The sequence below is a fragment of the Mobula birostris genome, chromosome 9 (assembly GCF_030028105.1).
Source record: "Mobula birostris isolate sMobBir1 chromosome 9, sMobBir1.hap1, whole genome shotgun sequence".
NCBI classification, from domain to species: domain Eukaryota; kingdom Metazoa; phylum Chordata; class Chondrichthyes; order Myliobatiformes; family Myliobatidae; genus Mobula; species Mobula birostris.
This window is the reverse complement of record NC_092378.1, coordinates 73,590,240-73,596,239: the sequence shown is the minus strand read 5'-3', so window position 1 is coordinate 73,596,239 and position 6,000 is coordinate 73,590,240.

Genomic DNA, 6,000 nt, shown 5'->3' with positions numbered 1-6,000 from the left:
TAAAGTGAGTCCAAGGATGGAAGATTGGTTTGTGTGATGTGCTGGGCTGTGTTCACAATCTTCTGCAGCTTCTTCCAGTCTTGGACAGGACAACTTCCATACCAGGTTGTGATGCACCCTAAAAGAATGCTTCCTACAGAGCATCCATAAAAATTAATGAGGGTTTTAGGGGACAGGCCAAATTTCTTTAGCTTTCGCAGAAAGTAAAGGCGCTGGTGGGCTTTCTTGGCAGTGAACTCTGCTTGGTTAGACCAAGTCAGGTCATTTGTGATATTGACCCGGAGGAACTTCAAGCTTTTGACCTGTTCCACTTGCGCACCACCGATGTAAATGAGGTGAAAGATAAATGTGTGGCTGAGGGATTGGAGCAGGGGACAGGGATTCAGATTTCTGGATCATTGGGACCTCTGTTGGGGCAGGCGTGATCTGTACAAAAAGGACAGGTTGTACTTGAATCCCAAGGGAACCAATATCCTGGCAGAGAGGATGACTATGTCTATTGGGGAGAGATTAAACTTGAATTGCTGGGGGGTGGGAACCGAATTGAAGAGATGGAGGAAGGGGCTGTTGGCTCACAAATAGAGAAAACTTTCTATTCCTATACTCACTGTCACGTGACACAGGTAGCAATCCCGAGATTACTACCTTTGAGGTCCTGCTTCTCAACTTCCTTCCTAACTCCCTGTAGTCTGTTTTCAGTACCTCCTCCCTTTTCCTACGTATATATTGGTACCAATATGTACCACGACCTCTGGCTGTTCACCTTCCCACTTCAGAATATCATGGATGCAATCAGAAATATCTTGGTTTATGCTTCCAAGTCCCTGCTTGATAGCCTCATATTTCTCCTTACTCCAATTAAATGTTTCCCTAACTTGTCTGCTCCTATCCCTCTCCAATGCTGTGGTAAAGGAGATAGAATGGTGATCACCATCTCCAAAATGCTCTCCCACTGAGAGATCTGACACCTGACCAGGTTCATTTCCCAATACCAGATCAAGTACAGCCTCGCCTCTTGTAGGCTTATCTACATATTGTGTCAAGAAGCCTTCCTGAACACCCCTAACAAACTCCACCCCATCTAAACCCCTTGCTCTAAGGGAGATGCTAATTGAGATTTGGGAAATTAAAATCTCCCGCCACGACAACCATGTTACTATTACACCTTTCCACAATCTTTCTCCTTATCTGCTCCTTGATGTCTCTCCTACTATTGGGTGGTCTATAAAAAACACCCAGTAGAGTTATTGACCTCTTCCTGTTTCTAATTTCCACCCACAGAGACTCCATAGACAATCCCTCCACGAGTTCCTCCTTTTCTGCAGCTGTGACACTATCTCTGTGCAGCAGTGCCACCACCCCCACCTCTTTTGCCTCACTCCCTGTCCTTTCTGAAGCACCTGAAGCCTGGAACTCTAAGTAACCATTCCTGCCCCTGAGACATCCAAATCTCTGTAATTGCCACAACAACATAGCTCCAAGTACTGATCCATGCTCTAAGTTCATCCGCTCTGTTCATGATGCTTCTTGCATTGAAATAGACACATCTCAAACCATCAGTCTGAGCGCATCTCTTCTCTATCACCTCCCTATTCTCCCTCTCACACTATCTCCAAGCTTTCTCTGTTTGTGAGCCAACAGCCCCTTCCTCCATCTCTTCAGTTCGGTTCCCACCCCCCAGCAATTCAAGTTTAAACTCTCCCCAATAGCCTTACTCATCCTTCCTACCAGGATATTGGTCCCCTTGGGATTCAAGTGCAACCTGCCCTTTTTGTACAGATCACACCTGCCCCAACAATGATCCAGAAATCTGAATCCCTGTCCCCTGCTCCAATCCCTCAGCCACACATTTATCTTCCACCTCATTCTATTCCTATATTCACTGTCGCGTGGCACAGCCAGCAATCCAGAGATTACTACCTTTGAGGTCCTGCTTCTCAACTTCCTTCCTAACTCCCTGTAGTCTGTTTTCAGGACCTCCTCCCTTTTCCTACCTATATCATTGGTACCAATATGTACCACAACCTCTGGCTGTTCACCTTCCCACTTCAGAATATCGTGGACGTGATCAGAAACATCCCGAACCCTGACACCTGGGAGACAAACTACCATCTGTGTTTCTTTCCTGCATCCACAGAATTGCCTATCTGACCCCTTAACTGTAGAGTCCCCTATTCCTGCTGCCTTTGTCCTTTCCCTACCCTTGTGAGCCACAGCATCAGACTCTGTGCCACTGTTACTTCCCCCAGGTAGGCCGTTCCCCCCCGCAACAGTACTTGCCTATAGCTCCTCTCTATCACCTCTTCACTTTCCCTGACCAGACGAAGGTCATCGAGCTACATCTCCAGTTCCCTAACACAGTGCCTAATGAGCTGCAGCTCGATGTACCTGGTGCAGATGTGGCTTTCTGGGAGGCTGGGAGTCCCCCTTACATCCCAGATCTGTGACCCAGTACAGAATACCGGCCTCACAGACATACTTCCTGTTTCTTTTCTTCACAGGTAACCTACCTCGCCTCGATCCGTTAACGCCGAAGCCCTGTTGAACTAAAGCCCTCTTACTCTGTCTACCTCTACTCTGTCACCCACTCCTCTGCAGCCTGCTCTATAAAGCTATCTCCTTTTAAACTCTTTGCGCTGGTCTAACTCACTGATGTCGATGTGCTTGCTCAGTCATCCCTCGATCCCTCAATATCTCAGCATTCCACAACATTATAACCTCAATGCTAATCAGCAAACTCCAAAACCTGGACCTCTATACCTCCTGCTGAAACTGGATCCTTGACTTCCTCACCAGGAGACGACAATCTGTGTGGATCAGAAATAACACCTCCTGCTCTCTAACAATGAACAGTAGCAAGGATGTGGGCTTAGCCCATTGTTCTGCTGTCTCTGTACCCATGACCGGGTAGCTAGGCACAGCTCAAATGCCATCTATAAATTTGCTGACAACACATCTATTGTTAGCAGAATTTTAGGTAATGATGAGGAGGCATACAGGAGTGAAATAGATCAGTTGGTTGAGTGGTATCACAACAATAACCTTGTATTCAACATCAGTAAGACCAAGAAATTGATCATGGACTTCTGGAAAGGGAACACACATCAGTCCTCATCAAGGAGTCAGCAGTGGAAAGGGTGAGCAGTTTCAAGTTCCTGGGTATCAATATCTCTGAAAATCTATCCGAGGGTAACATATTGATGCAATTACAAAGAAGGCATGACAGTGGCTATATTTCATTAGGAATTTGAGGAGATTCGGCATGTCACCCAAGACTCCACCAAATTTCTGCAGATGTACCATGGAGAGCATTCTATCTGGTTGTATCACTGTCCGGTGTTGAGAGGCCACAGCACAGGATCAGAAAAAGCTGCAGAAATTTGTAAACTCAGCCAGCTGCATCATGGGTGCTAGACTCCCCAGTATTGAGAACATCTTCAAAAGGTGATGCCTCAAAATGGCAACATCCATCATTAAGGACCTGCATCACCCAGGACATAGCTTCTCATTTCTATCATCAAGGAAGATGTACAGGAGCTTGAAGACACATACTCTGTATTTTAGGAACAGCTTCTTCCCCACCACCAGATCTCCGAATGCTACCTCACTATTTTCCCTCTCTTTTTCATTGTTTATTCTCCATCCTGCAGATGGGGTGGATGGGTGGAAACATGTCTCTACCAAAGGATGTGTAAGGCACCCCTTCCCCCACTAACCTGCAGATCACCTTTGGGCAAAGTGTAGCATGTGCTTAGCTCCCCCTCCTCCTCACGCACCACCACCTCCCGATCAGGGTCATGTGAAGCGATGGGAGTAGGGGGAGGATGGTTGTATGTATAGCTGATGTAGATCACAAGTCCTGGTTTTGTGACCACTGACACCAGGCAGACAATCTCTGAAGAATATTGATAATGGCTGGTGTCACCCCTCCTGTAAAGATGCTGCCCAGAAGAAGGAAATGCCAAATCACTTCTAAAAGCTTGCCAAAAACAATCATGGTCAAAGACCATGATTGCCCATGTCATATGACACAGCACGTAATGATGATGATGATAGAAACTTCTTGTTGTGATTTATAGTTTTCTATTATGTATTACACTGTACGGTAGCCATGAAGTAACAGATTTGTCAATGATATTCAACCTGATTCTGAGAATATCTGAGACTGCACTCTATCACTAGAATACCTCCAATTAACTCCATTAATTTACCCTGTATTCTTCAACAGCTCTTGGTGATCACTCACCCTATAATATGATCATCTTCTGCCAATAATCTCTGTTAGTAGAAATACTTACAGAACGGGGTGGGATCTCTACTACAGGCCTCCTTGTTAAAGAGTTCAAAATATTTCCGCATTAAGGACAGAATTGTTTCCTGTTGTACTTCTGAGCTCTTTCCAGCATAGAAATAAAGAGATAGATTTCCCTTTCTTGGTTTCATGCTTAAAGTAGCAACTGAATCTCAGACATAACCCTTCAGGTTCCAATGGTTTCTGATGACACCACTGTTGTGGGCTGTATCAAAGCTGGTGATGAATCAGTATACAGAAGAGAGATTGAAAAGTTGGCTGAGTGTTGTAATAACAACCTCTCATTCAATGTCAGTAAGACCAAGGAACTGATTGTGGACTTCAGGAGAGGGAAGCCAATAATCATCAGAGGATCAGGGGTGAGAGGGTAAATAACTTCAAATTATTAAACTTTAAATTACATTGTTGATGCTTTGTTGCATGCTTGAGAGCTGAGTAGAGGGCGCCGATGCTTTTTTGCTGGTGGGGGAAGGGGTGTCATTGCCTTGTTGTCGCTTTTGCATGGGGGGGGAGCTGGGGGGGCTTTGGGGTTCTAACGTTTAACTGTCATGCATTCTCTGGGCACTGCTCTGTTATTATGGAGGTTTGCAAAGAAAAAGAATTTCAGGATGTATCAAGAAGGCAAGACAATGCTTTATTAGGAGTTTGAAGAGATTTAGTATGTCAACAAATACACTTAAAAACTTCTATAGATATACTGTGGAGAGCATTGTGTGATAGGCTGCATCACTGTCTGATATGGGGGGGAGACTGCTCAGGACTGAAAGAAGCTGCAGAGGGTGTAAATTTAGTCGGCTCCATCTTGGGTACTAGTCTACAAAGCACCCGGGCATCTTCAAGGAGCGGTGTCTCAGAAAAACAGCGTCTATTATTAAGGACCTCCAGCACCCAGGGCATGACCTTTTCTCACTGTTACCATCAGGTAGGAGGTACAGAAGCCTGAAGGCACACACCCAGCGATTCAGGAACAGCTTCTTCCCCTCTGCCATCCGATTCCTAAATGGACATTGAACCCTTGAAAACTACCTCACATTTTTAATATATATTATTTCTGTTTTTGCACTTTTTAAATTTATTCAATGTACGTATGCCGTAATTGATATACTTATTTATTTTTTTCTTCTATATTATGTATTGCATTGAACTGCTACTGCTAAGTGAATAAATTTCCCGACACATGCCGGTGATAATAAACCTGATTCTGATTCTGGTTCTGATTGTATACATTTCTCTGACATTATATATACCTATTGAAAGCTATTGAATTCCTGGATGTCACTATCTCACAGGACCTGTCCTGGAAACATAATTGGGAAGAAAGCACACGAGCACCTCTAATTCCTCAGGAGTCTGCAGAAGTTTGGCATGTCATCAAAAACCTTGGCAATCTTCTATAGATGTGTGGTGGAAAGTGTGCTGACTGGCTGCATTACGGCCTGGTATGGGAACATCAATGCCTTTGAGTGAAAAATCCTACAAAAGGTAGTGGACTTGGCCCAGTATATCACAGGTAAAACCCTCCAAACCATTGAGCACATCAACATGAAATGTTGCTGTAGAAAAGCAGCATCCATCATCAAAGATCCTCCCCATTCAGGCCATGCTCTTTTCTCGCTGCTGCCATCAGGTAGAAGGTTCAGGTGCCCCAAGGTTCACAACTCCAGGTTCAAGAACAGTTACTAACCCTC